Here is a 26,901-nt window from a genome sequence, read left to right as displayed (position 1 = left end):
CGGTGAACTTTTGGCTCCACTGAAGTCAAAGGTAAAACTTGCTGGCCCTTTGTTTTTTCTAATTTCTGGAAAGTGATTATTTAGATGAAATACCGATTAGGGCACCAGAAACAGACAAAGGCTACCATTTTTCTAGAGATAATAAACAAATGTCTTTGAATTCAGTTCACTTTAGGAATTTTCATTTTAAAAATAAAATCTGAAGTAATCTAAAGTCCATGGTAGTTTCATCAGTATTTGTAATAATATTAGACTTTATGTCTAATACAACAACACCACATTACAAAAGTAATAAAATCTGTATGAACTTTATCAACTATATTGATTTAATAAATATATGTTTACTTTTGCTTTTGGTATACAAAAAGGATGAAAATTAATTTTGAAATTTTCCCTCAGTTACAGTTCAAGCATTCTCCTTCATGTTACATTAATGTGGTTTATGCTTAATTTTCTTTAAGCAGAAACTAAACTTCTATAACCTTGTCAGTTCTGTTAATGCTTTTTCCTAATCAGGAATCTTAATGAATTTCTCTTTCTAGCACAAAATTACATGTATCTGCACTTAATTATGAGAACACTTACTAAATGAAATTGAGTGTAAATGACCATAGATGTCAGAGATGAATAATAAGTGTTCAAAGCCTCAACCTTTGTCTGGAATTTCTAAAGTCACTTTATTAATAAGAAACACAATGAAACACTGTTAGGATTTGCAAGACTATGCAACTGTGACCAAATTAGTACTTGCGCTTCTCTGAGAGGTAGATCATTTGCCATGTAAACAATCAAAATTTAAAATATATAGGCAATTAGAAAGTATCATGTTGCAGAATTTTCAGATCACTTGACGAAGACCTTGTTGAAAGGATAATGTTACCTTGTTCCAAAATATACCATGAAAATGGAAACCTGGACATTATTCATTAATCAGAAAGGTCTCCAATAACAGTGTAATACAGAGTTTTTAAGAAGTGATTTCACTAAACTGTTTTAACTTTCAGAGGTTTTTACAAGTATATTTTCCTTTTTTTCTTGACTTTGAAATAAACATTGTAAAACACCAAAACTTTACCAATCCAAAGTACCTCAGATGAGCTAGGATGAAATTGAAAACAGACACTCCCGGCATTTTACAGAAAGAAAAACACAAATCTAGTTGAATGGAACAGCATAGTTTCTGTTAAATTCCAAAATCAATGACCTTATATAGAAAAAAAATCCTAAAATACATAAATACTAACAAAATTTTTCAGTAAAATAAACCTGTTGTTTTTCTCAATTAGAAGTTATCAATAACATTCCATAAACAACTACTTTAATATAAACAAATATATCACAATGTTTCCTCCAAACTCTGTTCCTTCTAAACCAAAGACCATTCTGCAATTTGCAGAGTGGGAAGAGTGGGGACTAGGAAGGACTTGCATTGTGCCTGGAATACTGACAAGCTGCAAGTTCTCAAACTAAGGACAAAAATAAACAAACACACACAAATGGAAATGTAAATGAACCCCTTTCTCAACAATCCCTTGCTCGCAAGAACATTGCTTGAAAAATGTTATTTGAATGTTACTTGGAAACAGCAATAAATACATTACTGAAATATTTCTGAGATGGATAGGTCGGTTTTTTTTTTCCTTCAAATGCTTTAGCTGAAATGTTCAGTCAGCTGTCAATTATCAGCTGTCAATTATTGTTAAAAACCAAAAGCTAGCTTGAATACAGAAGCAGTGTAGGTACATTTTTATAGCAAAATTAGATGCATGTAAAGCCTTGAGTGGGTGCTTGCTTGGGGATGTTTACATTCTACCCTTGTCTGCATCACTGACCTTCTGTTTCTTAATTAAATCCAGCATGTCTGTTCTTAAAGCCTTTAGTAATGTGTTGCTAATATCTGTGCCTTTTGCTTTATAAACCAAATCCCTTATTATCTTTGAAAATTAAGACTGGCTAGTCTCTCCAAAACTATGGTCACTCAACCTTTCCCCCAAAGCAGAGTCACAATTGTATATATATAAATCATCTTGGACGATGTGTAAAGCACATGTGCTTTACCCATTGGTAAGTTGTTTGTTTGTTTCTTTGTTTGTTTTTAGTTCAGTCTAAACATCCAGAGTAAAAATAAACAATGCATCGCATTAGAAAAGATCCCAAGAATAATTATTTATTATGTAATTTAGCAACTCAAATTGACACACCAGGATCATATCAGCTGCAGATATCTGTTTAATATAGATGTCACATGTCTATCAATGTCAGAACAGAGTATTAAATCCTTTATGCATAATACATTTTTTTTCGAATTTGGATGATATATGAGTCCACTTTCGAAAATAATTCCTTTTGTATATCCACTTGCTCTGCTTGAAACATGAGGTCCAGCTGAATTCAACGGGACTAAGAAGAGGAGCAAGAATTTATGTAATTGAGTCCCTGACTTCTACCTTCCAAATACCGAGAACGGTTTCATTGGCTCCACATAGAATATTACAGGGCTGAACACACCATCTCCCAATTCAGAGTCCTTGAGGAATTTTAGGAACCAAAACACGAAGAACTGAAATTACCTACATACTCTGAAAAAGTCTGACATGAATGAAAATAAGATGCTACTCACTGTAACAATACAAAAACTGTAAAACAAACTATTCATTAATAGATCACTAGTTTCATTCAGTTAAAAAAATGTATTGAAGTATTCAGTCAATGTTTTGGCATGCACTTTTTTTTTCAACTTAAAAATCTTGTTTGCAACAAGGAGAGAAGAATTAAGATATAGGTGGTACAGGACCTTAATGGAAGTACAGCTTGTGGGATCATGTGATTTACTTCAGAATCTACCCTTACATGAAAACCAAACAAAATGAAAAAATGAAAATTCAATATGAAGAAATAGTCCAAACCATTCTGAAGTGTGCTGTTCAGTCAGCATGAGCCCAGAAAAGCTAAAAGCTGCTAAGGAATTAAAAATCTTGCACCTTAGAGAGCAGCACTGATATTGGCCAAAGTCAGCAAGAAGGACAGTGTGAAGAAATGTTAGTAGAAATAAGTAAGAACAGAGTATCACTGAGATCTCTGAGGGTGAAGGAAGAGGGGCTGATGAGAAACCTGGAGTTCAGGAAGAGGGTAATGAAGATCTCTTTAAAAACAGGACCAAAATATCCCAATATTTATATTCATCTCATTAGACTGTTAGAAGTTTGAAGCTTTTCTCTGTTCTATCAATTCAAACTACTGTACATCTGGAAATTCTGGACAGCAGCTGTTTTTTCACTCACAACTCAATTTATGCTTACAATTTTAAATCTGGAAGCAAGATAAAACCTCTGGCCAATGACCAATAAGATGATTTGTCAAGGGTTGTTAGTATCCACTACTTTGTTTTGTTTTGTTTTGTTTTGTTTTGTTTTGTTTTAATAATAATACAAATTATTTCTAGACAAACATATGCACATGCAATTTTAGAAGAGACTATTTTTTTAAGTATGGATGTTTTACTTAATTTCTACTTTCTCTCTCTCCACTTGAGGAAAATTGTAACTCATGAGATTTGATACATTCAGATCTTTTATTGAGCCACTGCCGAATGGAGAATTCAAACTTATTTTGAAAGTGAACAAAAAAGGAGAGACTTAGGAAAAAATATTCTGATGACTACTACGTTAATAATCAAATTGATGCAGCCACTTGTTTTAAATTTTTGAGATATGCATTTTATCTAATTTCTGCTTCTTCCCCTGTCAGATCAGGTGCTAGTAAGCTACTCATTTTGTTCATTACAATTTGTGTATCACTTTGGATTAGAGCTGGCAGATTTGGATTAAGCCTATTCTTAGTGCTTCTAAGTCAAACCTGTGTATTTGATTTTCATTTTGGCAGGATTTCATAGGACATTCCTACTATTTCCTACAGCAAACCTGACACTAAGATCTCTCAGCAGAAATAACTTGAAAACTAACGCAGCTGTTAAAACAAAGTATCAGTGCATTTCAGGAAGCTCAGAAATTACAAATGGCAAACATATACATAGGATGAAACCCTGTATGAAAAAGCGTCAAAATGTTTTTTCCACCACATTTCCAAATTATTTGAAAGCAAGTATGCAATAGTCAACTGTTATTTATTGCAGATGTAGGTATGATGATTCTCTCCACCTGTAGTACAGAATATCAAAAGGTGGCAAAGGTTTTACATATAGCACATGTGAACTAAGTTCCAACACAGAATTGTAACAGAAATACCTGAGGCTCGACTCTTGCACCAGTATCATCCACCACAAAACTTGACAAAGTTCTTCTCTTCTGTTCTCATAGCCAGACATTTGTTATGCTGCTGCAGCCTGCTCCTATGATCAGGTCTGAGTTCTTACACCCACATTTGATCTGGTTCCTTGTAGTCTTCTCTTAAAGAAAGGTCATCTTATACCAGCCAGCAATCTCTCTCAACCACAAATATATCTTGAAGTGCAAGATCATAAAAATACACTTTCTCAGATTTTCATTCTTTTAACAACAAAAAATTATAAAATTATAAAAACCTCAGACATAACTTTTTTAAGTATTCCATCTTAAAATTAAAATCAGTATTGGGTAAATAGTCTCTCCAAAAAGCAAAAGAAAGTATGTAAAAAAGGGTAGACTACCTGACAACAAAATAATAAAAAGTACTAACCATGGCATCAAGCTCTTTCAGCTGCACTCAACTGTAATGTATTTTATAAATATGAGTAAAATGTTAGTGTTTGGTTGCACGTTTTTACACTGAAATAACCTGGTATATTCAGTCTGAAATGTGGCAGCTATTTTTGAATAAAGAAACACCATTCTAAGCTGTGTCCCTTGCTGCATTTATGAGCTTTCTATGTACAGAAATAAGTATAAGGCACCCTTCTCATTTTTTTTCTTTTCTTCTGATAATCTCTCTTTGAATAGCATGCTCTTCAGGCATTCATTGCTCTACTTTCATGCCAAGATCTCTGTGCAGTTGGCCATGCCTTACGATAGTTGTCTTCTTGCTTCATCTCGAAGCTTTTTGCCAGTATTTTGCCTCTTTTTTTTCTGCCTGAGAATATGAAATGCACTGTCATTTTACCAATGATTGTTCCTGTCCCAGCCTAGTCCTGTCATTGTTTCTTTAAACCAAACTCTTTCACACACAGGGGCAGCGTGTCTGTGCCCTTGTCACATGCTCCCTGTGCTCTTCCTTCCTGTTAGTCTCCATTACCTTGTTATATTGGAAAATAATGAAGTCAGTGTCAAGCCTACTTTAATTAGTTACTTTCCTCTGTCCAGGAAGTAGTATTTTCCATGTGTCAACATTTTAATCCGTACTAGGGAATGAAGGAGAGGGTGATGTCACCCAGGAAGCTAAGTGCTGATATCAATCAGTCCTGTGGCCTAATTACAAACCCATTAAAATTGACACAGAATACAGAACATAGAGAGATGATCTGTGTATTGCGCATATTTCCTTCCTGGTTTTCCCCTTTTCCTCTCAAGTTAATTGTGTTCTGTCTGTAGATGGCTGAAACATTATCTGAAGAGCAGAGACAGATCAGCTACAGCATTTTAAAACTGATCCGTTAAAATAAGCAGAAAAAATTCCACTGAGTGTTGGCTAGATCTGGACACTGTAATTTTAGAGCATTTGGAAGAAATAAAACCTTACAGGTTAATTCAAGTAATTTTTTTTTTTTTTTTTTTACTTAACTGTCTTTTAAAACTAAACTCGTTTCACCATAAGAAACAGAAATGCTAATTACTCTTTCCTGCTGAAGAGATGTTCTTTCTTAATCCATATTTCAAAAGAATGATACTGCACTGTTTAGCTGTTTCATAAAGATTTTGTGTAAAAATCCATAACTGGAAGAAGAGGGAATCAAAAATAACACAAGTATATTCAAGTATTTTTTGGGAAAAATAATTCATATAGCTAAACGCCCACAGAATTAACAGAACACAGAAATAATAAAATTCTGGGTAAAACATGACACTTGTGCATTTGTTAAGTTCTGGTTTTCAAGTGCTGTTAGTGAAATGTGTTAAGCTGTGCTCTCATGTGTTCTGAAAGAAAAAAAAAACAAAACAAAAATGTATTTTTGTTCACTTCCTGGAATTTTACTGAAGAGGGTAAAAACAATAACCATTTTCTTTTATATATATCCAGGGAAAACTGGCAATAGAAGTCTGAATTTCAGTGTTTTTTTCAATCTCTTAAATTTAAAATAAATTCTTATAAACAAAACCAAAGACCATGCAAATACAAATAGCAAGTTAGCAGGTGCCGGAACTAGCCCGTTATAATCAAACTCATGAATATATAATGACTGACCCCCTGCTGATTAGATCACATCTAATGCATGCTTTACATGCAAAAAAACAAACCCACCTTTTGCTCTGAAGCTGATTCAAAGGGAATGGATTCTGCAGCAGAGCCCACATCGCAGCCATGAACCATCCGCAAGTACCAGGGCCCTGGTTCACCTCCCCCTGCCCTTGGGACCTGCCTCAGCTCCAGTGCTGTGGGACTGTTCTGACTGGGAAGGTGAGGGGATGGCCCCACCAACCTGTGGTCACCCTGTGCCCTACTGCCACAGCAAGCACAGGCAGGTAGGCAGCTTGGCCATTTTGATTAGGAATATTAAGTCGCTTCCTTCAACAGAAGTGATAAATACAATTTATTTTTCCCCTTTGTCCTGAATCCTTATGCTGGTACATCTCAAGTGGAATCCTCAGCTGTAGTTCCACTGCCTTATTCCTAGAGCAGAATGTACATGCCACTGAATTAACGTAGGAAAGCAACCTTATAAATATGCATTTCTTTATGACCGCAAAAAGGAGAACATAGTCTACATGAGGTCAGGATTGATTTAGCAAGAGACATACAAAATACCTAGATTTTGTATTGTTAAACAAGATCAATTACATGGTTGAATATCTACTGTTTAAATGACTTCCAAGAATGGTTTTGTATCAAAGTTGTTATGCTATTAAACTATTAAAAGTTTCTGACCCTCATAATTGATCTGAAATGGTCCCAAAGTATTTTTTTCTTTTTTGAAGACATACAAAGTGACAGATTTTTGATTGACTGGTTCTACCTTTCACATTGTTAGCTCAAATGTAATTCAATCCTCTTAAAGCTGAACAAAATGTTTATCTGTTTATACTGATTTTGAAGCCAGTAATGTGAATTTGTGAAATCCTTTTTATATATTATTTCAGTTTTTAAAATTACTTTCAGAGTAGAAAATCTTGAAAAGTTCAAAAATTCTGATTTTCATACATTCAAAAGTTAATTTGGCTTTTTTTGTAAGCTTCAATCAACTTCCTACTTTAAAATGTTTTTCAACTTGATTTGACAAAACACTCAAAACATTCTGCAGTGTTTCTGAATTTTCAGGAGAGTAAAATACACATTATTCTTGTAGTACTAAGGGAGGATAAAATCCAATGTTGTCTAAGAGTCCATTTGGTTAGACAACTCATTTCCCAGTTTATATCTTGAAAAGTGAGGCCAGCATCCAGCAACAATGAATCTCACTTCTGCATTTCAATCTTGCAAGAAGTGCGAAAGTTTCTTCAGCCTCATCACAAATATGTGCATGTGATAAGGAAGCTCTGAAACTTCCATTTGCATTTAGAAAGTCAGGTTTTTCATGCAGACATACAGAAGTTTATCAAAATATAAGGTACCCCATGCATAAACTATTTTTATGTATTAATTTTCATAAGGTAGATACATCAAAAGAATGCATTATACATTTGTTACTATAGCAAAATTGTGCACATGCTTTATGGGTGTATAACCATGTATAAAGAGTATATATGCACAGGACCAAAATCACTGAGTTTGCCTTTTTCTTTCTTTCTTTTTTTTTTTTTTTTCCTATTCTCCACAACTTCTACTCTAACAGTTGTCAGGATATCAAAAATCATCACACAAAGAATAGCTTAAGGTTTCAGAGAATGTCTGAGTAACGCATTTCGGAGCACACCTTACGTTCTCTGAGTGCCTGGAACAGACAAGTATAAGTTGGAGTATTACACATGGAGTAAACTAACATAGATACATAAGCTGCATACAAAAGTTTCACTCATAATCTGGTACAGAGCCTCTGCAAGCCAACAGTAACATATACTGCAGGTTAATAAGGAACGAAAATGGTTAAAATACGTTTGCAGGTTTGCATTTATTTATTTCATCAAGATTTATTAAATCAGTCAGGCAAACTATTCCAAAATTATCAGCTACAAATTAATAGCTACAAAAATTCTCTTTTCCTTACCCTAATTATTTAATAATATAATGGCTCTCATGTGGGAAAGTCAGAGCACTCTGCCACAAAGGAGTGTGTTTACCTTGGAAACTACCATTATTGAGTAATTTGAAGTCACTTGGGTAACCTGACCATAACACCATTCTGTAAAGTGTCAGAAATGTTGAACTGCATATTAAACAATTCACTCAAAATCCATTTGAAATCGCATGATAACCTGGCCATCACATAACTCTATGAAAGTACAGAAGTACTAAACTGAGCAAGATTAAATCTGTCTGATTAATTAAGAAATGACAGACATTTTCCTCCTTCTGTTTTTCCTTATAATGTATTACATTTTGCCTGCTGCTTTACAGGTATATCTCCACAACTGAGAGGAAGTGAAGATTTTAAAAGGCTTAAAAAATTATATAATAACAAAAACTGCATGTGAATGTTGATGGATCAAGATAAGCAAAAATATATCAACTTCCCAAATGCGTATGAAGCCAGAGCATACTGATTATATATTACTAAATGCTTCACTTGGTAATATCTTGCTTCAGCAGACCCAGTGAAATTAAATTCATTTTCTTTAAACATTTTTTTTCTAATGGCTGAATATAAAAATATTGTCTTACCATACTTCTAAAAGCTACTTGTATTAAACACTGATACTATGAGCTTCTATCCTTAGACTACAAATCAAATACAATCTGCCAGACAAATTGTGCCCTGAAGAACAAATATGTATCTCAGTGGGAGTCATGAAAAGGCAATGGAGATTTTTCATTTATCAAAAAACATTGTTCTCAGATGTCACTGGCACATAAGTAGAGTCTCATCAAAAGTTCAACAATAGCTTTAAATTCTTTTTTCCAATATAAAATTTAGGTATGCTGTCAGGTAAGAGAATAATAAGTTAAACATGAAAATATATTTGCTGATATCTCTCTTGTTGTTTATTACAATACATCAAATACTGCTTCTTCAAGGAAACAAGATTGACATTAAAAGAGAGGTATTTGCAGTTATAAAAGCTAGGAGGCAAAACCAGTGCCCTGAATGTATTCATTGTGAAGAATATTATACAGAAATAATTTACAGAACTTATCTTCTCAAACCCAAAGGCTTCAAACCTGTTATTAAACATCTAAAGTAAAGAAAAAGGAAATATTCCTAGAGGTCAAAGGACTTGGGCAGGTAGGTAGTTCTTAAAGAAAGCTGAAATAAACATAGCCTTTGAGGGACAGGGAAACTAACAGTGTACTTTGTTTTGTTTTGTTTTTTCTTAAAGCAGAAGACAAAATATGAGTATCATACTGTAGGCTTAACAAGCTATGAGATGGCTGTGTCACTAGCCAAAACTTCTATGTGGTCTTTCTATCAAGCCAAACATAAATTACTGTTCTGAGAAAATGCCTCCTCTAAGAAAAGAACAAAGAAAAAAACAAACCTTGTTATTTTAAACTCAGCACATTGAAGGATAGAGAAAACTAGGGTTCAAAGGAGTTCCAGAAAAGTAAACCTAAACCCAAATATTTCCAAAGTATAATAGAAATAATGCTTTCTGACACCCAGAATTTTTGACTGTATGAAAAAGATAATTTGCTCTGCTGAATCTCCTGAACATGCTGAATGATAACTATAACTAAAATGAAATTAACCTCAACTCCATTTACTTAGTATCCCAGAAGTTTGCTGGTATATTCACAAAATTGTAATCCAACTTATTGAGTTCAAACAATTTTTAGAACAGAGAAAGTGTTAAGTAGGGTGTTTTTAAACCAGTGGAAAGTCAAGGATGAATTTCTTAGCATAGCCTCCATTGTTCAGTCTACCAAACAATGACTTTCTATTGTCTCCACTATTGAGTTATTTGTAATTTATTTCTATATCATGCTTTTCTTTACATCTAGCTGATAGAAAAGTTTCTTATACCTATTTAAGACATAGTAATCTGTATTGCATACAACATGGAAAGTGTTTACAGCTTTTTACAGAACATTCTTATTTTAAAATTTTTCACAGTAGTTGTGGCACGTGAAGAAAGCTGTAACTGTGAAGTTGGAAAGAACACAAAACCTCTATTTTTTTTTAAACTTTACATCTGGCTGTATCTAAATTTCTAGACAGAAAGATGATGCCAGATAAAAGAGAAGCAGCTTTATAACTAATTCCCCATGATTATAAAAAAAAGACAGGAAAAAAGTATATTTTGGAGTTTCCTTTCAAATCAAGCTACATCTGAAGATGTGAAAAATCACTTGTTCAAGAGCACTCACCACTACTCTTATACATAACAGCAAGATGAATAAATCATTAACAGCATTTCCAAAACAAACATACCTCAAAGACATTCGTGTCTTAATTCTTCTGAAGAATTACAACTTCAGCTGCCTTTTTGTCTTCTGGTCCTGAATTTGTTGTGTAGCCTAGGAAAAATAAATCACAGCTTAGTTTCAAACTGAAAGCATAAAGCTAGACCCAGGGAAAAGCAAAAACAAAACCAAAAACCAAAACCAAAACAAACCAAACCAAAACAAAAAATCAAACTTAATAGCATTGCAGTTAATTCCTCTGTAATCCTACCTCATTATCTTAAGCAAATAAATCTTTGGAAAGGATTGCCTTATTAAAAGGGAATTAGAAAACTGAATGTCATCTGTGCAGGGAGGCATTCACTTACAACGCAATCAGTAAGGAAGCTCATAAATAGGACACTATCTAAAAATGTTCCTATCAGGCAATCCTTAACAGATTTTCAACAGACGTGTGTGTAACTATGATTTCACAAATTCCTAAATTAAATGGCCGATATAATTTACTATGACTTTCAAGAGCCTAAAAATTGTAGTCATTTAGATTCTACAGAAAAAAAACAATATTAATAAGATAGGTAAAATGCATCAATAGTGTCTATTGAATTTTCATACCTCCCACTCTTGTATGTCACTATAATATTTGATTTATCAAGGTGAACTTAAAAAAAACCAGTTTATTATTTTCTGGTTTTATTTTTATAACCATACAAAATTAGGAGGCATAGACCCTACGTGTATTTTAAGACTCATTACACATTTTTAGAAGTGCACATGGAGTGAACAAGCAGTGAAGAACTACTGCATGCTACAAAAAGAAATCAAACTACTTCAGTCACTATAATTGTTAGAATGTTGTAAGTTTTCTCAGGGAATGCTTATCAATTTTAAGCATTTTTTTATATACTAGTTAGAAAGAAACATGGGTTATCAGATCCTTGGGAAAAAAATCAATACTATCACAATAAAGATTTGTCTTATTAATAAGAGACAACTTTATTATTAACTTAAAAAACTCACAGGTATCTGTAGAAATAAATTGCCTTTTATGTTCTTATCTTCATTACTACTGAACTTCTCAGCTTCACTTTAAAATACTCTGATCTTAATCATCCTATGAGTTATTCCTTACTTCAAATTATTTTGTATATCTGGACCAATAAAATCAAATTATTCTAAAAGAAAACAACGGAGAACACAGCTTGCTTGAAGAGTATGCAAGGATAACAAAAATAAGTGAACTCAGCTCTAGAAGATTATTATGTCATATGAAACCATAATACAGTGTGGAAAAAACTAATGAAGATGGTATTCAAACGAAAGTATAAAAGGCAGACAAAGCCAGAACAGAAATTAAAAACAACTGAAAAGGGTTCATTGGAGCTCCTTCTCAAATTTAAGTGGAACCTCTTGTGTTCCAGCTTGATCCCATTACCCCTTGTCCTATCATTGTTTGCCACCAAGAAGAGCCTGGCTCCGTCCTCATGGCACTCACCCTTTATGTATTTATAAACATTAATAAGGTCACCCCTCAGTCTCCTCTTCTCCAAACTAAAGAGACCCAGCTCCCTCAGCCTTTCTTCATAAGGGAGGTGCTCCACTCCATTAATCATCTTCGTTGCCCTGCGCTGGACCGTCTCCAGCAGTTCCCTGTCCTCCTTGAACTGAGGGGCCCAGAACTGGACAATAATATTCCAGATGTGGTCTCACCAGGGCGGAGTAGAGGGGAAGGAGGATCTCTCTCGATCTACTAGCCACCTCCCTTCTAATACACCCCAGGATGCCATTTGCCTTCCTGGCCACAAGGGCACAGTGCTGGCTCATGGCCATCCTGTTGTCCACCAGGACCCCAGGTCCCTTTCCCCTACACTGCTCTCTAATATGTAATTTCTCAACCTATACTGGAACCTGGGGTTGTTCCTGCCCAGATGCAGGACTCTACACTTTCCCTTGTTAAATTTCATTAGGTTGTTCCCCGCACAACTCTCCAGCCTGTCCAGATCCCACTGGATGGCAGCACAGCCTTCTGGTGTGTCAGCCACTCCTCCCAGCTTAGTGTCATCAGCAAACTTGCTGATAGTACACTCTATTCCCTCGTCCAAATCGTTAATGAATATATTGAATAACATTGGCCCCAGTACTGACCCCTGAGGCACTCCACTAGATACTGGCCTCCAACTAGACTCCGCACCATTGAGTACCACTCTCTGGCTTCTCTCCTTAAGCCAGTTTGCAACCCACCTCACTACTCTATTGTCTAGACCACACCTCCTCAACTTAGCTGTGAGGATGCTGTGGGAGACTGTGTCAAAGGCTTTACTGAAGTCAAGGTAGACCACATCCACCGCTCTGCCATCATCCATCCACCTTTTTACATTCTCATAAAAGGCTATGAGGTTGGTCAAGCATGACCTACACTTGGTAAAGCCATGCTGACTGCCCCTAATAACCCTCTTATCCTTGATACGCCTTGAGATGGCACCAAGGATAAGCTGTTCTATTACTTTCCCAGGGAAAGAGGTGAGGCTGACTGGTTTATAATTACCCGGGTCCTCCTTCTTGCCCTTTTTGAAGACTGGAGTGACATTTGCTTTCCTCCAATCCTCGGGTACCTCTCCTGTTTCCTAAGACTTGGCAAAGATGATGGAGAGCGGTCTAGCAATGACTTCAGCCAGCTCCCTCAGCACCCGCGGATGCATCCCATCTGGACCCATGGATTTATGGATGTCCAGACTATTTAATTGCTCCCTAACCGAATCCTCATTGACTAAAGCAAACTCCTCCATTGACCTGGCTTCATCCGAGGTCTCAGGGGTACAGGGCTCCCCAGGACAGTCTCCAGCAGAGTAGACAGAGACAAAGAAGGCATTCAGTAATTCTGCCTTCTCTGTATCTTCTGCCACCAGGACACCCACCCCATTCATCAGTGGGCCTACATTGCCTCTGGTATTAGTTTTATGTAATGGAGTTTTAGAATTAGTTTTATATAATGGAGTGACAGTGGTAAAAACAACTTTCACTTGAATGACATATCTTTTAATCAATATTTAGGTGAAAAGTGTTAACAAAACAGATCCTCTCATACTGAAAACTTTATTTTTCTTATTCAGATACGTTAAGCAAGTACAAGTCTTCAAATGCATAGTTTCACAGACGAAGAACACACATTTTAAAGTTGTTTGTAGTATCTCACACAAATCACAACACCTTTATATTGCTAGATTAAGTGGAGTATTTAATCAGATCTATTGATTTTATGGTGTTTGCTCAGACTTGAGAAAGTGCCCAGTTCTTTCTGCTATTTTTTTTTTAATATATTTATTTTTCTTGTGATTTTGGTTGGTTTGTTGGATTTTGTTATTTGTCTATTTGTTTTGAATTTTTTAAGGCTCCTATTGATTTGGTATCTTCATTGTTCATGTATTTCTTCACAAATCTGTTGTTTTCTTCTCTACTGTGCTTTAAGATCCACAATTTGAGTACTATATATTTGCCAAACAATTTAAGAAATGTAGAAAATATTAATTCTTAATTATATCAGATTAAAAGAAACCCATTGGTTTAGTCTAATCCTTCTAGACATTTGAAAGTCCACATTTACTATCAGAAAGGCTTTGCCATTGCAAACTGACAGTCTTAGGTCTGCTTTCTCCAGTCAATTTATTCCTGTAGTACACAACTGTGTGGAAGGTTGTAAAGAATTACTGATCCATTTGCACCCTAATATTCAGAGAACTTGAATTTTAGTGGCATCTAGAGCCCTAGTTTCTTCAAGGGAAATCACTGCCAAAAAATGCATACTAAGAAAAAATATTAAAAAACAAACAAACAAAACCAACAACAAAATGGTTTATTCATGAAACACAGAGTGGAGTCAGTTATGCTGTGTATCAAGTATGGACACATATACATTCAACTCTTGTCATTGTGGTGTATTCTCGGAAATCATCATTTGCAGGTTGCAGGAAAAATAGTAAAAAAAGAAAATTCTTTCATTATAGGTTTTCCACTGCCTCATGTTATGTGAAATGCCAAGTTTTGGCTCCTAAGTTTAGAAACACTAGCATGATTAAATTAATAATAAATTTATTTATTGTGGGGGAAAAAAAAAATAAAAAAGAGCATAACAAAGTTAACCAGACTATGGGAGTACAGCTAACTAATTTTTTTAATTATTTTGATATTGTGAGCAATTACTGGTGTCACTAGTTACTAATGTCAGCCACTTTTTCATTAAAGCTCACTTTGCTTAAAACAATGTGAATGTGGACTAGTAGCTACTATTTGTGTTTGTGTCACAGTACCCAGCTCAGAATGATTTTCCCAAGCTAACAGCTGGTGAAGACAGGTTTAAAACATGGATTTTTCTCTTTGTTTTCCCAGGGAGAATTTTTTTTTAACCTTTTAAACACCTTGGTATATCTTTACCTACAGAAAAACAACAACAAAAAAACCAACCCAACTTGCAAACAACAATGACAATGACTTAAGTTTTCAGGTTACAGGTGAAGTCTTCATCTATGGCTTACTTATAATCTAAAATCAATTACTTGGTCTCAGGCAATTCAAGCTACAATTGGAAATATTTCCATTTCTGAAGACAAGAAACTAAACAATTCTGTTGATTTTCAACCACCTGACAGGAAAAAGAACTTAAGCATCAACACAGAGAATCTGTGTTTATATAGGTGGCATTAGCATCACTTAATCACCTATATAACAAAGAAAAAAACCCAATGCATTGTAAAAACAAAGGAGTTTGCTGTCATTAAAGAGAAGAAAAAATAATAAAACAAAATGAAAATCCCCCCAAACTCATGGTGATCAAAGCCATGTGGTAACCATGGGAGAGGAGAGGAGAGGAGAGGAGAGGAGAGGAGAGGAGAGGAGAGGAGAGGAGAGGAGAGGAGAGGAGAGGAGAGGAGAGGAGAGGAGAGGAGAGGAGAGGAGAGGAGAGGAGACAGGAGATGGACTAGAGGACACCTTGAGGTTTCTTCTAGTCCCATATGTATCAGGACCCTATGCACAAAGCTTATATTCTCTCATCACATATGCTCAGCAAGTTCTTCAAATGACACAAATATTTGATCCCTTCTTTTCTGGAATGTTTTTATTTTCAAGTTCATTCTACTTCTGGAGTTGCCTGTTCATATTTTACAAAGCTTGCTGCGGGGACCTGGCTACCTCACCACATTTTCGTCTTCGTCCTCAAATCTGGGCATCTGATTAAGCCTGGTGAATTCAATACTTCTCCATCTGTATGCAACCCAACACTCGGAAAGCGACTGCAAGACTGCAAGAGAGGAGGGGAGGGGAGGGGAGAGGAAGAGGAGAGGAAGAGGAAAGGAAGAGGAGAGGAAGAGGAGAGGAAGAGGAGAGGAAGAGGAGAGGAAGAGGAGAGGAAGAGGAGAGAAGAAAGAAGAGAAGAGAAGAGAGAGAAGAGAAGAGAAGAGAAGAGAAGAGAAGAGAAGAGAAGAGAAGAGAAGAGAAGAGAAGAGAAGAGAAGAGAAGAGAAGAGAAGAGAAGAGAAGAGAAGAGAAGAGAAGAGAAGAGAAGAGAAGAGAAGAGAAGAAGAGTTGAGTTGGAAGGGACATACAACAATCATCTAGTCCAACTGCCTGAGCAATTCAGGACTGGCCAAAAGTTGAAGCATGTCATTAAGGGCATTGTCCAAACACCTCTTTAACACAGACAGGCTTGGAGCATCAACTGCCTCTCTAGGAAGCCTGTTTCAGTGTTTGACCAGCCTCTTGGTACAGAAATGCTTCCTAACGTCCAATCTAAACCTCCCTTGATACAACTTTGAACCATCCCCACACATCCTATCAGTAGATACCAGGAATATCTGCACCTCCCTCTTCACATCCTCTTCTCAGGAAACTGTAAAGAGCCATACAGTTGCCCCTCAGCCTCCTTTTCTCCAAATTAAACAAATTCCTTAGCTGCTTCTCATAGGATATTCCTTCCAGTCCCTTCACCAGCTGTATTGCTCACCTCAGGACACGTTCAAGAACCTGAACATCCTTCTTAAATAGGGGGGCCCAGAACTGCACACACTATTCAAGGTGAGTCCACAACAATGCTGAATGCAGTGGCATAATCACCACTTTTGACCTAGGAACACACTCACAATTATTTCTTTTGGTTCTAGTTCCACAACTGTAAAATGTATCCTTACTTGACACCTATCTTTCCTGAGCAAAAGGCCTGCAAGTTAAATAACATGTGATGCGTTTTTTTTTCTTTCCCCTCTTATTTTAGATGATGTAATCAGGGACATCTACTATATGGGCCCAATCTCACTTGCCTATCATTCGATCTTTATAAGGCATTAGTATCCATACAGGCATGCAAGTCTCTAGGATGGAGAACTGCCATTAATCCTATTTCTTGACTGAAAGTTAATGCAGCATCCAGGATTTTTACCTGTACCTGTTAATGAATCCTTAAATATTTAGATTATTTTTCTTCACTATGAAGAGGAAATCAAGCAAAGAAATACTCCTGTTTCACCAAATCTAGTACTTCCACTAACTTCTGAACAAGCATTCCTAGAAGTTTTTTCTCATATACCTGTTTCTTTAAAGATCCATAGAAATACTCAGAAAATATGAAAATTAATTATACCACTTCACCAATTAAGCTCTAAGTATATGAGATCAGGACCATAATGTTGCAGTACGTAAATGCCACCATGTCACTGAAGTGTATACATGATTCAAAGGAGTACAAGAGGTTCTTGAAAACCATGTATACAACAGTTCAAGAGAAAAGCAATCTGGAAATCAAGTGGACAAGAGGGTAAAACTATTTTGAGTAGCAATCAAATCTATGAAAGTATTAAAAAACCATTATTTATACCCTACAGGCTCACATAGTTAAGGCATCACTCTTGTTTCCTAGAAATTGGTTAAGGAAGTGCTACATTTTTTCTAGGTTGTGCTTTTTACCTGAATTAGATCCATTAGAACCCAGTTCTTTTGTTGCCAGACACATAGCCTTACTTTCTTCCAGTTTCTGATTTTTTTTTTTTTCTTCATACTGGATTAAAATAAGATCTGAAATATTAGGAACCAGTATATCACCAAATAATGTTTCCCAAGTACAGTTCAATGCAGTTATTCACTGACAAGAATAAACCACATCCAGAATTCTGCTGCAGATTTGGGCCACACTTCTGTCTCTGCTGCTACTCCTGTATTGATCTTTCTGTTTTGTTCCCATATGCGGGCTCAAATTCATATTGAGAGCTATGTAAAGAGAAAGAATTGGAGGCTGAAGGAAGAAAACACAAATAAACCTTTGAAAAAATCATTATTAAACGTGATTGTTATACTGTTTTTTCTCAAGACAAGTGGGCAAACTTCACAGAAGTCCTAGAAATATACACTTTTGAGTGCTTAACAGCATTTTCCTATTTGAAGATGCATTCTTAACAGTGAATTTAAAATCTTGTCTTAGTTTCAGACATCTGTATCTTACTATATTAATCATGTAAATTGTTTATGATTTCATGACCAGAATGAAGTATGTTAAATCCCATTTTCACTAAAATGCTTTGCTTAAAATAATATCTATGACCATTTAAGTCCATCCTATCAAAACTATTCCTAATGATCTATCCAAACATCCCATGGAAGTGAAAAACTGGAAGCATAATGTGGGCACAGACTACAGTGTTCCAGCGTCTGTAACAGTGACACAATTTACTAGAACAATTTGAAGATCATTTGCAATAGTACTTATGTATGTACAGTAGAAAACAGCATTTAGAGACCATGTTAGAATTTGATTGGAAAAAGTGACCCTTCACTTACTAAAGCATTACATCAAATTTACAAGGAAGCCATAATAAATTAGTTAGCTAAATCTCTGGCTCAAATAGATCATAGCTGGTTCTTATCAATTAACCTTTCAATGCAAAAAAACCCAAATGGTTTCTAGTGATTTTGTTTCCAAATCATGGTAAGTGGAAAGTGTTAAGTGTTCTTATGCATGCAGCTCAACTCAACCACTGATCTCAATTCATTTAAAAAAAAAAAATCATAAAAAATGGAAAGGAGAAAAATGATATGTTTTAATATTTGAAATAGAATTTTGTTTCTATTACTTACTCTTATCTAATTGACTAAAGTAGGAGTTCCGAATAAAAAATACTGTCAGTGGGAGGGGATAGTCAAACTAATAGTAATGCAAACTTCTGAATAAATGGGAAGTTTATTGGAATGCTTCATCTTAGTTTACACCTTGTGTATGGTACAGATATAAGCACACACATACAGATAACTACTGTGTATTTTTACACTACTTACATGCTTAGTAACAGTCAGAAAAAAAGTAAGAACACTCAATATTATCAGAATATTGCACATCTTCCCGAACCAAAATTTGATCAAATTCAGTGTGACTTGCTTTAGCAAAATTGTGTTTTCTGACACAAACATAGTCTGTTGTTAAAACTCCAGGTGAGTATAACCACGACTTACTCTCAATTCAGACAACTGTCTCAGACTTATGGCCACAGTGACATTTTAATTTATATTACCAAAAGGACAAAACTAAATGTTTAACACGAAGAGAAAACCAGACTTACTACAAAGCAAATATGTAAGACAGAGGAATACAGCTGTATTAAGCAGAAACAAGACAAAACAAAAGCAGAGGAACAGCTTTAGATTCACTACAGCAATATAATAAATCTTCTTCAGAGAATGATAGTGAAAGCAAAAACTGATTGAGCTTATTTCTCTGTCAAACAATCAAGTGATAGCAAATAGCTCCCTTCGGATTTATAGAAGTAAAGGCTCTGCTTTCCTTCAGACTGCCTGAAGTCTGATGATGTTCTTCACAAAAAAAGAGACACCCCAAGGTAAACGAAGAAACCAATATTTTTAAACCACCACTTAGAAGATCATTTCTGAGCTCACAGAAGGTCCCACAGCATATTCTAAATTGCATTCTGGAATACAATCTTTTCTTCATAAAATATAATCAGGTCTCAGTCTGTTCAGTGAGGTTACAAAACAATTTTCTTTTTCTCACAAATTGACTCTATGTTGAAAACAATTGGTGACTTGAGGGAGAGGAAAGGACTTGAAAGGACTGAAGGCTTTGTTGAGTGTACAGTACTGACTGCAGTTGTCTGTATATCTGGAGAGCAGAGCAGCCAACTAGTCCAGATTAGGAGCAAAAAGGAAGAGATGGGGATACAACAGAACATCAGAGAAACACTTTGTTTTCCTTAGCCAAATTTTAGTTACAATGTTCTTTAAATTCCAAAAAAAAACAGTAAGTAAAAATGTAAAGGAGAAATAAAAAGACTTGTCTGTCAACTGGAACACAATCTTGAGGTGAGAGAACTAACCAGTTAATAGTCTGATAAATCACTTACCGCTGTACGATCATGAGCAGTTTAAGCAGATTAGGCAGTTTTCTAACCTATCAGATATGAATAGCAGCATTTTTTCCTCGCCTTTTATTCTCTTTCTTTGGCTCGTGAGTGGGTCAGACAATTGCCATGGCCTGCATAAGGTGAATACCAAACAACTACTTGGAGTTTCAGCATACCACAATCAGAAATATGTTACGAATGAAGGATGAACATAAGACGTATGAGGAGAGGCTGAGGGAGCTGGGGTTGTTTAGTCTAGAGAAGAGGAGGCTTAGAGGTGACCTCATCACTCTCTATAACTACCTGAAGGGAAGTTATAGCCAGGTGGGGATTGGTCTCTTCTCCCAGGCAGTTAGCAATAGGACAAGGGGGCATGGGCTTAAACTCTGCCAGGGGAAATTTAGGCTGGATATTAGAAAGAAATTCTTTACAGAGAGAGTGATCAGGCATTGGAATGGCCTGCCCAGGGAGGTAGTGGACTCGCCGTCCCTAGAGGTTTTTAAACTGAGATTGGACATGGCACTTAGTGCCATGATCTAGTAAACGGACTAGAGTTGGACCAAGGGTTGGACTCGATGATCTCTGAGGTCTTTTCCAACCCAGTCGATTCTGTGATTCTGTGTGATTCTGTGATGTCTACTAAGTCAAATATGAATGTTTAATAAACTTTATTAAAAAGAATAAAAGAGTCTTCTCCTTCAATCTGATATATTCAAACACTTTTGTTTTTCTTTTTTTTTTTTTTAGATAAGAGCACAAACACAGAAAAGATTTGTAGCTAGAGAACAATACAGTATTGCTGTCAACTGCTTCCTATTCAAGAAACTGCAAGCCTAAACTGGTACAGTGTTCCATTAGGGACATCATATAATGCCTAAAAATTAAAGAAAGTGAAACAGAATCAGCGAGATTTTTTTTATTATATATTGAGCATGCCATCCCACCTGTATTGGGAAGTGCTGGTCCTGCTTCGAAGAAAGGTGAAAGACAGACATAATTCCTCTAAGAATGAAAAATTTCAATTGTGTGGCAGTTGCATTCCCCTTCGCTCTGAGAACTGCTATGGCAGTTGCATTTCTCCCCTCTGAGAACTGCTGTGGCAATTGTACATCCCCCTCTCCTTCAATGGGGCAGTTAATGGCTCTTTTGTGGGACCCGGAGTCAATTGGACATGGTCATTAGCAGTGGAGGAGGGGCTCAGAGAGGCCAAGAAGCTTCTGGAATGTCCACAGCCAGATCTGATCACACTATAAAACTGGGTTCCTGCCAAAGTTTCCCTTTGTGTGGTCTTCTTGGAGCAGCCCGTCTGTGCCAGAGGCATCCCCTTAGGCGGAAACGCCATCTAAGGAAACTTCCCAGGACTGGGAGCACATCACCTCCTTGTTTGGATGAGTGCTAATTTAAGTCCTTGTTGATCAGGCAAGTGTAGTCCTTGCCAAACCAGGCCAGTGTTTATTTCCTATAGGTATCCGGGGCAGAGGGCTCTGTTTTTGTTTCTTGTGAGTGTGTGCATGCATGTTGTGGATCCTCATTATTGTAATTTGCTGCACCCCAATAATCTTCTCAACTGATATCTGAACCTTTATCTTATGTTATCGGAGTGCTAACTAATTGTCTAAACCCTGCTTTGGTTGGTTCATTGGCTGTACTTTTCCGGCCAGAATACAGTCTGTTTTGGAACTTGTTTTGCCGCCTAAAACCGACTTTGGGCTTCCTCCGTGACAACTTGCTTTACTTGTTTTGTTTGGAAATTTCTCTCTCTTCTTTACAGCAAAGGAAGTACACACTATTCAGAAGATCTAAAATATGTGGTTTGGGATTTCTGAAGTTTGCAAGTATCTCCTTCAATAAACATGTAACACAGCACTTACTAAAGAAAACAGACTTCTGGGAAGAAAGTTTTTTCCATTTTCTCCTAATATTATAGGACAGATGTATACTTTGTTATTTCTTCACCTGACCAAGGGAAAGGAGAAGAAACTCAGACTCTACATCTTCTAGCCTCGTTTTTATCTTTTCAGTTTGGGACAGTATGCACCAGAGTCTGCAGACACAAAGTCTATGTTCATTCTGCCTTACTTTTCAAGAAAATCACAGTAATTTTCAATGAAGCATTCTCAGTACCACTATGGACATTTTAGAAGAGACTAAGGAAGATGAGAAGCAATATTTAAATTTTTGGAGGCTACTAGTTCTATACCAAAAGTAATAATAATGTGCCCATATACCTAAAATATTGAAAGGAAGTTATTTAAATAATAACAAATAAATAAAAACAACAAAGAAACAACAAAAAACTTTACTTGTTGTTTTTGTTTTTAAGAAAAAAAATTAAAGATAGTTCTATTTTCACTCCTGGAGAAACACTCCATTATTCCATGTCAGATGAATTCACTCTGCTTCTGTGACCAGTGGACTTTTCTGTGTGTTCCTTTCTCCTAGATAAGCTTTAGCTGTTAGTCCTGCATCATTTTATCTGTTGGCTTTAAATTGGTCTGTATCCATACACATACTTCTTTATATTGATCTGTTAACTTGGGTTGCCCAAATCTGTTGTGCAGGGTGCACAATTTAGCAGTAACAATACTCCTAATGCAGCCCAGGACACCACCAGACTTCTCTGTGTTTCACATGGTGTCCACCAGGACCTGCAGGTCCTTTTCTGCCAAGCTGCTTTCTAGCTGTTCAGCTCCCATCATATACTGGTGCCTGGGTTTGTTCCTCCCCAGGTGCAGACTTCACACTTCCCATTGTTCCTCACAGTTCACCTGTCCCTGCTTCCACCTTCTGTATGCTTCTTTTTTTTATTTGAGTTTGCCAAGGAAGTACTTGTTCATCCATACTGTGGCTCCTGGTATTTTTTCCCAACCTGCTTGTAGGGATGGACCAACAACAATAAGTGTTGAAGTATTTATCAAATGGTTTTCTCAGCAGTCTAACACATGGGAGTTGAATTAATACAGCTATGCATACAAACAGTCCATTTAACATTATTTAAGTAAAATTTGTATGAAATCAACATAGGCAGGAGGTGGACTCTACACTGATAGTACTGTCCTTGTTTTATTCTAAGGTCACCATCAGAGAAAAGCCAGTGTATCTGCTAAACAGATTAGGGGAATATAATGAAACTATGAAATGGCGCTGGTGTTGCCTTGTCTGTCTTACAAAAGCCTTTATTATGGTATTTTTGTGAGGCACTTCCAACAACTGTTAAAGCAGGTCTCTCTGAGGACTGGCAAGCTGTACCACTCTTCTACCCAAAGAGCTAAGAACTTTCTAAGAGTGCATACAGAAGATAATTTTTTGCTTTTTCTTAGTAGTTTGCCTTTGTTTAAGTGCCAAACTTACTGCTGTTTGGGCTGCAGGTAGTTAGACTAATCCCCAATAAAGTAAGGCTTTATGTACATTCAAGAAGTACTTAAACTAAAACAGCTGATTTAAAGCTGCTGTCTTCATCATTAGCATGCTAGCAGGGGACTCCCAAATCACTAGTTTAAGAACTGTTACTCAGTTGTTAAGGAATTTTTCGAAGTGCTGCACCAGCACTCGGGAAACTTCAAAACATAAAGAACTTGTTTTTCACCCAGCTAGTTACTGACACTTCTCAATTACTGTGACGTTTCACACGCATTTTGAAAAAGTGCAAGAACTGCACAATGTGAGGAAGAAGTAAAACATCAAGCCTTCAGTACTCATTAAGTACTGTAATTGTGATGATTGCAGCTACCTGGATTGTTCTGTTGTGAGACGATTACATGATCACTCCAGAGGGATACACAATATTACAGTAAAGTAATGAATTAGCACATCAGCCAGACTGTTAAGTCTGTTTTGTGAAGGACGAAATACACATAAAAGAGAGGCAAAGAATACAGCCAGTGACTGTCCTCTAGCAGAGAGATTTTTTTCCATTTTAAAAATTTCTTTCCGCTGCCCATGTGCAATCACATTATGAACATAAGTAAGCCAAACAAACTTACCTATGGGAAAGCATCCACACGTATTTTGTACCGTGTATTCCCACACTTACATAGACAACTTCTTGATAATTTTGAATGAAACTGTTGTGCTTTTAGTGTAACAAAAATTAGTTTATTCATTTAGGTAGGTAAAATAGGTCAAGCAGCCAATTTTACTAATAATAATCTTATATAAAATAAAAAGTAAAAAAAAAAATCAGGAAAAAGCATGGCAAAAAAAGCCAACATTGCCATCACCTGCTGCACTGGACAGACACCCATTTTAAAAAGCAATGGATTGAAACATATTTAAATCAATAGTTAGGTTAGTTAAGTAACTTACACATTCTCTTACTAGTTCCAAATTTATCTGCCATTGCTGACATCTGAAATTCCACTTTTACACAGACTCCATAAAACCTTTGTGTGCCCTGGAAGTTGGTCCTATCTCCTCTGAAATAAGAGCACACAACTTCCACTCACAAAAATTCCAAATAATTCTGATGGGATGATAACTGTTGAGAGATAACATATTTGGTGTTCTCTTTCAATTAGTAGTCTGAGTTGTTGTAAGAGACTGCTGCTTGGGATAGTTCCTATCTTTTTCCACCTGTGCTCCTGGAATACCACCAGCTGACAGAAACAGAAATTAGGTTAGATATTAAGCACAACTTTCTTGCTGAAGTACTTCTTCATTTTCCATGGAAGAATATAGAAATTATAGGCTGAGAGGTTGCTACTGTTTTGTTCTTTCATTTTTCATAATGGAGCAAGAATTTGTCAGGGCAATACAGAGTACTTTTGACCTGCAGGGGAAAGGGGATGCTTTTCATCTTAAGGACTGAAAAGATAGCGAACAACATATGAAAAGCAGTAAAATATTAGAAACCCCTCTTTTCCTCTAAGAGCCTGAAAGGGGACAAAAAGTAAAATTGCAAACAGGAAATGTAAACAAAATATATGAAATCTCAGTAAAATTTTGTGTGCCTTTTTAAAAAGTAAGATGAAACTCTAGATTCATTCTGGTTTTGCTAAGGATGCAGATCTCCCAGGCCACATTACAGTACCTTCTGTTTGTGGGTTAACTCTGCACTTCACATACTCAGCACCATAAAGACTAGTTACAGGCAGTGACAGCTAAGTTATCTCAAAGTTGCATTAGTACTGAAGCAACAGAAAAGTTCTGTACAATTCTTAAGAAAAAATAAATTAAAGTGAATTTATCAATTCCTATAATAAACTGTTTCCATGTAATTGCAACTCCTACATTTTGTAGTGTGTTCATCTCAGTAAGACACTTTTTTATTATAATCATGTTAAGTATCTGAATCTACTTTTACCATTATTAGCATTAGCACATACAAAAGGTTTTGAAAATAGACCTGATAAGGGTTATTTTTATACACACACTTTCAATCTCCATGAAGTATCTTAAAAGATTGCAGGTGGATTAACCCGCTGAAATTTAGACCTTTAAAATGTCTTCATCAGCTAATCACTTAGACTCTCTTTAGGGTCATTGGAGTGAAAGAGACATCCGTGCAACTCATCCTAACATAGACATCTGTAACAGGTCAGACAAGTTGCTTACTACTTTCCATCAATTAGAAAGCTATGAGCAGTCTCACCACTAAAAATTATTTTTAGGTAAATATTGTGGTAATCATGCTAGACCCTGGAGACCTTTCTAGCATGCGAAGCTAAAGTTCTAGCTTGGCTTCCTAAGAACTTCAGAGCAATGTTACACCTACAGTTCTGGTACTCTATATTGTCTTGAAAAAGATTAAAAGTTTGCAGAATAGAATAGCTGAGACATATTCTCTCACATGTGCTTTATTGCAACTGAAGTCAATCTTGGAAGGCAAACCAGGCACGGACAAATTACTCCACCAATATCACATGCATTGCCCTGCTTCTAAATGACACAAATTTCTAGAGGTTTTAAACAGCGTTTAACCCCCCTTCCAATCTGTATCTCTTCAGCATTATGTTCTGTCACTTACTTTTTTTGTGATATTCGAAGTATAATTAATATAATGTAAAACATATCTCATTCTAAATATCTTGGATACATATTGAACAAGTCTTTCAGAAAAATAGGTAACTAATCAGTCCATTATTTTTAGATGGGCATACAAATCTGCTAAGGCAAACCGATTCTACAGGCTTATTTTCTTCAAAAATTACTTGGTGTGCCCAATGACAGAACAGTAGGCCTTTCGATACCTGTACGTTACCAGTTACCACTAAGAACACAGTATGAGCAAGTTGTTCCACAAAAAAAACCAAACATGTCAATTATTCTTCCTGCAGATTTGTGTTTGTTCCTATTTTTACAACAATGACATCAGCTCTGCAGCATCCCTATCACACCTCTACTAAACAAAAGATTGCACATGTTGTGCCTGCAGCTTTTTGTACACTGAAATGATAGCACAAATACAATGACTGGCTGATTAGCTGCTACGAACAGCATGTGTGATCCTCAAGTCCTGTCCTATCTGTCCTCCCCTCAAAGGAACACTAATGCTGCTCTCCCATTCAACTCCTTAACCAGTATTTACACAAATAACATACAAACTTAATGACCTATGAGATTTCTTCCTTTCATCTTCCATCGAAACTGGCAAAGCAATTCAAAATTCAGGAAGGAAGGACTGGCAGATAGAAGCAGGCAGTGTCATTAAATCACATTTAAAAAAGAAAACAGGGCAAGAGTAGCCAAAGCATGTAATGAAAATACAGATTAAGAATTCATTGTAAGTAGAAGTATTAAAGAAGTCATAATAAATTAAATTGTAGGACAATATGCACTGATGGACTATAAAAGCTATGTAGATTCTGTTCTGCTGCTCTGCCAAGACAGTGCTGATTGTCATGGCTCAGTACAGCACTGTGCATGAGAACTAGCTACAAAATTGTTCTTCCCACTACATTTGCCATATGTGTAGATCTTTTGCTTAA

At 36.1% G+C, this 26,901-nt stretch overlaps 1 protein-coding gene across 1 annotated transcript in view; it reads right to left on the bottom strand.

Moving 5' to 3' along the window:
- Nucleotides 1-26,901, bottom strand: part of CDH18 (cadherin 18) — a 552,389-nt gene that overhangs the window by 314,303 nt on the left and 211,185 nt on the right. Inside the window, exon 3 of the mRNA XM_021283817.2 lies at nucleotides 10,613-10,698. The gene's annotated coding sequence lies outside the window, so the exon portion shown is untranslated. The remainder of the gene's footprint in view (nucleotides 1-10,612; nucleotides 10,699-26,901) is intronic.

Source organism: Columba livia, chromosome 2 (genome assembly GCF_036013475.1).
Source record: "Columba livia isolate bColLiv1 breed racing homer chromosome 2, bColLiv1.pat.W.v2, whole genome shotgun sequence".
NCBI classification, from domain to species: Eukaryota; Metazoa; Chordata; class Aves; order Columbiformes; family Columbidae; genus Columba; species Columba livia.
This window is presented reverse-complemented; position numbering and strand designations above follow the sequence as displayed.